Consider the following 5,355-nt stretch of genomic DNA (forward strand, 5'->3'; position numbering starts at 1 on the left):
TAAACATGGTAAATTATCACTTGCTGTCGATGCATCGAATGTAGCAGTCGGTGCGGTTCTACAACAAATGAGTAATAACACTTTGGAACCACTTGCATATTTTTCAAGAAAATTATCCCCTACAGAAATTAATTACTCCACATTTGGCAGAGAACTTTTAGCAATATACAATTCAATTAAACATATTCTAGAAGGTAGAACATTCACTGTTTATACTGATCATAAACCTTTAACACATATTCTAAATTCTAAAACAGACAGATCACCTCGACAAATTCGACACTTGCACAATTTACAGACGACATTCAATACATTTCTGGAAAAGAAAACATAGTTGCTGATACGCTTTCACGTATTCCAGATGTTAACATGATTTTAGCCCAAGACATAAATTTTCAAACATTATTCGAGGAACAACAAAGAGATCAAACACTTTATGATATAATATCTGACCAAAATTCCAACAGTAATTTAAAAGAAATTAATATTCCAGTACTTAGTCTTAATATTTGATGTGATATTTCTCAACAACCTTCTTGACCATTTGTTCACAATCAATCAGAAAAAAAAATCATTTTTGATAAAATTCATTCTTTATCACATCCAAGTGTCCGTACAACCAGACGATTGATTCAATCAAAATATTTTTGGCCTAATATGCGCAGAGAAATCAATAATTGGATTTTTGCTTATATAAGTTGTCAAAAATCTAAAATTTCTAAACATACTAAGACGCTTGTGCAAAAAATTAACATTCCATCTGGAGGATTTGAACATATTCATATGGATCTTGTTGGTCCATTACCTGTGCCAAAAGAAAATCGTTACATTTTAACTATCATTGATAGACATACACAGCAAACTCTATAGCAACAACATTTGTTCAAAATTAAGTTCCTCGTTTTGGCATTCGTCTTTATATAACAGTAGATCAAGGATCACAATTTACATCAAAAATGTTTAAAGAATTAACTAAATTTTTAGGATCATATAAAATTCATACGTATCCATATCATCCCCAATCAAACGGGATGATTGAAAGATTTCATAGGACATTAAAGACTGCTATTACTGCTTCGGAGGATTCTACTCAATGGTCTGTAATCCTTCCTTGGATATTATTAGGATTATAGTTATAATAATGAACTTGATAATACAGATGAAACTCTTTCTAAACTAAGAAAATATTTTTCAAATGTTAAATCAAAGGTTGTACATCACAATAAAGAATACTCTTTTGTTCCTAAAAGTTTGGATACTTGTGAGTACGTTTTTGTTAAAGTTATTCAGAAGTCAACCTTCAATCACCTTATAAGGGACAGGGAGTTGTTTCGAAACATAATAAAGTATTCAAAATTCAACATGGAAATATGATTAAAACAATTTCAACACATTTGCTCGAACCGGCAAATATAATTTCTGGTACGACACAAGACTCTAATTCACTATCAATTCCAAATACAAAGAAGAAAATAAGATCAAACATTAATTAATTTATCGTTTTACTGGAGGGTAAATGTGGGGTAATTAACTGTATGTTTTTACACTTGTTTAAATTCTTGAAAATAAATTTATTGTTCTATGAATTTGTTTGTTATTAAAAAAGCAAATTTTTTTTATTAATAAACTAGCTTTGAAACAAGAAAGAAATAAATATTTTTAAATTGAATATCATATTTTATGATATAATGATTAATTCCACAAATTATGATTTAAATTCAATGCAGTGTAGAATAAAAATATGGGTACAAAATGCAAGAGAAAATTTCTTTAGTTTAAAAAATTTTAAATTTTTTGGACTCAGAAGGACGGATAGGTCAATTTTTAAGCTGATAAAGCTAGAGGGATGATACTCGAGGATGTTATCGAGTTTATATAAGTCTTTAACATATAGTTTTTTCAAAAACAAATATTGCGAAATTTCCAGGATAAAATTTTAAAAGGACATTTTCAATAGTTACCAGTCCTTCTGCACCAAAAACTTAAATCTATTTAAATTCTACAGGATTTCCTCTTATCCATACTTCTTCTCTAAGAACATTTCTCCGAATCTTTTAAATCATTTTTGAATTACTGACGTCAGAGTGAAAAAGTAAAAACGCAATTTTACTATATTTCGCCATGGTTTCGCGAATATATTGAAATTTTTTTTCTAAATTTACTATCGCGCACTGTTATATGTATAATGAGCTAAACATTTATAAAAAAAATTAATTATTAAATAAAAAACTAAGTATAGCCAATAATGGGCCAGAAAAGAATTTTTATTATTACCATCAATGTAAATTACAAATCCCGAAAATCCCGGGATTTTTGGGACCTAAAAAGGGCCGAGATCCTGGGATCCCGGGATTAACTTTCCTAGTGCATGTCTATGTTTCGATGTCGCTCTACATGTCGTACACTTGTGCAAGTAGTTACTTGAATGTTGCATGTGTATCATAATGAGTTGCTAGAGGGCTTTTTGCGGACAAGGAGTTGTCGTGATTTTCAAGCTATAAAAAAAAAAAACTTAAATGATTTTATGGCAAGACTACAAAATCACTGGTACTAGTCACTGATGACCACGAAGTGACTATCAAACTAAATTGTCCCAAAGGGCGGCAGGCATCCGTGTTGTGCAAGTGCATCACCAATTTGCGGAAAAACATGCTACGGTCAAGTTTATATTTTTGTATATATTTGTCAGTATTTATAAACATTGACGATCTAGTATGTAGGGACAATGGCACTACAGAGATTCCGAGGCATGCTGCCGATTAGGTAGAATCCTAGCAAATGTGGTCGAACTTTTTCATTTACCTATTTGGTAGATTAAAAGGATTATCTTAGGTTTGGTGGATTCTTTTAGTTGTTCATTTTAGTTGTGCGCACGTTCTGCCGAAGGGAGACTATGTTAGCGCCTTGAAGATGCGTATGAGCGCTGGTCCCGCCACGATGTTAAAATTAATTTTTCGGACTTATACACTAAGTTGAGCAAAGATGGCCTAAAACATCCATAAAGCCACGTGGGAGTCCGCTTATCAATAAACCAATGACAATATTGATTCCCATATGTCTCAGAGAGGTTATCATCGGGCATTCTTTACGTACGTTATATCCGAGGAGCTAGCAACGACTCAGATCATTACCTTGCTGCAGCCAAGATCCGCATATGTCTCTGTGCAATTAGGAACGTTGGCTTGGCAGCGCGACGAAAATTCGGCAACAAAATTTGTAGACCGAGCCCTAACTGCGAAAATATACGAAAATGCTGTCATTGAATCCGAATAGCCACGAACGTAGTACATACTTTGATTTCTTACGTTCGCAGCTATTAGGATTCCGTGATCGCTTTTTCGTAGATTTCAAGAAAATCAGACTTTTTGCTGCAAAAATGCTCCAGATGCTGTAAGAGCATTTGTGTATCAAAATTAAATTTTGAAAAAAAAATTCGTTTACGTTATTTTCGCGGTTAGGGCTCGATATGCATATGTTTGATTGCTTAATTCCCTGAACCGCCCATGTTATGATATAGCTCCTCATTATAGCGGCGCTCCCTAACTCAAAATAAATTACAAGATTTACAAAAATTTACGAGAAAGCGGTCCCGTACTCGGATCTCTGGCTTTTTTACTTCTGGGCAGTGTTACAGGTTTTATTCAGGAAGGTTTACAAATACGTATCTTTGTAAATAATAAATATTTTCAAATACTAAATATGATTTAGTAACATTGTCTACCCTGTTTTGCTTCGCACAAAGTAAAATGGCGGTAATAGCCTGAAAGTATGCAGCGCAAGCGGAAACAAGTACAGTGCCGTCCGACACTAGTAGTTATATTTTAACTGAAATCCAATTTTGCTGTTTGCCGCCTTGTGTCTTTTTGCTTTATTTGCTCATCTCATGAGTTCTATAAAATATAAAGATTTGTTTATTAAACATAAGTATGTTGTATATGTACATATCCTAAGTGCATGTAGAAATATTCCATGGGAAGTATGTACATTTCTGTGTATGTATATATGTATGTAAATTTTAGACGAGCTTACGTTGCCTTATCATGTCAGACATAATTCGAAGCTGCGTTTTTATAACCTCGTGTGTCTGCTTATGATGCCTGAAGAGAATCGGATCGTAGCCAGTGCTATAGTCATCGACCAGATGTGAGAGCCAGCCATATACTTGATTTTCCGTAAGCGGTGCTATTCGCTCTTCCCGCGGTTTGAAATATTGACGTTGGGCTATTGAAATATTGCCGTTTGGATCGGCTATCAAGAGGTCATGGCGTGCATAGAATTTTTCAGTCAAAGCCTTTTCGCGAAAATTCGGCCGGAAACGCGCCTTCGACTTCGGTTCATAGCAGGCCATATACAAAATTGCACAATATGTACGAGATTACTATATTTCGCGTTCTAAGCTTTGGTGCTTTTATTAAAAATATGTTTTATTTATTATTTGCTTTTGGAAACTATTATTTCAGTATTTGAATGCTTGAAGTATAACTCAAAGGCCAACCCAAGGCGAATTTATATAAGGTGATAGCAGGAGTACAAAAACAAAAATTTACATGTATTTTGTTTTTGTTTGGCGGCATAAACTGTCAAAATCTGTAAGAGTGTGTGTAGAAATTCAAACAAAATTTTTCAATTTGATATCAGAAGCCGTGCGGCGAAACACATACACAAAATCAGCTGAGCTAGTAACACCACCTTATATTAATTCGCCTTGCAAAAACAAAATACATGTAAATTTTTGTTTTTGTACTCCTGCTATCACCTTATATAAATTCGCCTTGGGTTGGCCTTTGAGTTATACTTCAAGCATTCAAATACTGAAATAATAGTTTCCAAAAGCAAATAATAAATAAAACATATTTTTAATAAAAGCACCAAAGCTTAGAACGCGAAATAGAGTAATCTCGTACATATTGTGCAATTTTGTATATGGCCTGCTATGAACCGAAGTCGAAGGCGCGTTTCCGGCCGAATTTTCGCGAAAAGGCTTTGACCGAAAAATTCTATGCACGCCATGACCTCTTGATAGCCGATCCAAAGGTCATTATTTCAATAGCCCAACGTCAATATTTCAATCCGCGGGAAGAGCGAATAGCACCGCTTACGGAAAATCAAGTGTATGGCTGGCTCTCACATCTGGTCGATGACTATAGCACTGGCTACGATCCGGTTCTCTTCAGGCATCATAAGCAGACACACGAGGTTATAAAAACGCAGCTTCGAATTATGTCTGATATGATAAGGCAACGTAAGCACAGAAATGTACATACTTCCCATGGAATATTTCTACATGCACTTAGTATATGTACATATGTATACAACATACTTATGTTTAATACACAAATCTTTATATTTTATAGA

Source organism: Rhagoletis zephyria, unplaced genomic scaffold (assembly GCF_001687245.7).
Source record: "Rhagoletis zephyria isolate East Lansing unplaced genomic scaffold, Rhagoletis_zephyria_1.1 Rzeph_scaffold_09000, whole genome shotgun sequence".
In the NCBI taxonomy this organism is placed as follows: Eukaryota; Metazoa; Arthropoda; class Insecta; order Diptera; family Tephritidae; genus Rhagoletis; species Rhagoletis zephyria.